This window comes from Mastomys coucha, unplaced genomic scaffold (genome assembly GCF_008632895.1).
Source record: "Mastomys coucha isolate ucsf_1 unplaced genomic scaffold, UCSF_Mcou_1 pScaffold14, whole genome shotgun sequence".
Taxonomy (NCBI): domain Eukaryota; kingdom Metazoa; phylum Chordata; class Mammalia; order Rodentia; family Muridae; genus Mastomys; species Mastomys coucha.
In genome coordinates this window covers 35201805-35202063 of record NW_022196896.1, presented here as the reverse complement: position 1 = coordinate 35202063, position 259 = coordinate 35201805, and positions in this window count along the sequence as shown.

Genomic DNA, 259 nt, shown 5'->3' with positions numbered 1-259 from the left:
TTTAGTGCATTTGGTGTTTTGATTATTATGTGACGGGAAGAATTTCTTTTCTGGTCCAGTCTATTTGGCGTTCTGTAGGCTTCTTGTATGTTCATGGGAATCTCTTTCTCTAGGTTAGGGAAGTTTTCTTCTATAATTTTGTTGAAGATACTTACTGGCCCATTACATTGTGAGTCTTCTATACCTATTAACCTTAGGTTTGGTATTCTCAGTGCGTCCTGGATTTCCTGGATGTTTTGGGTTAGGAGCTTTTTGCTTT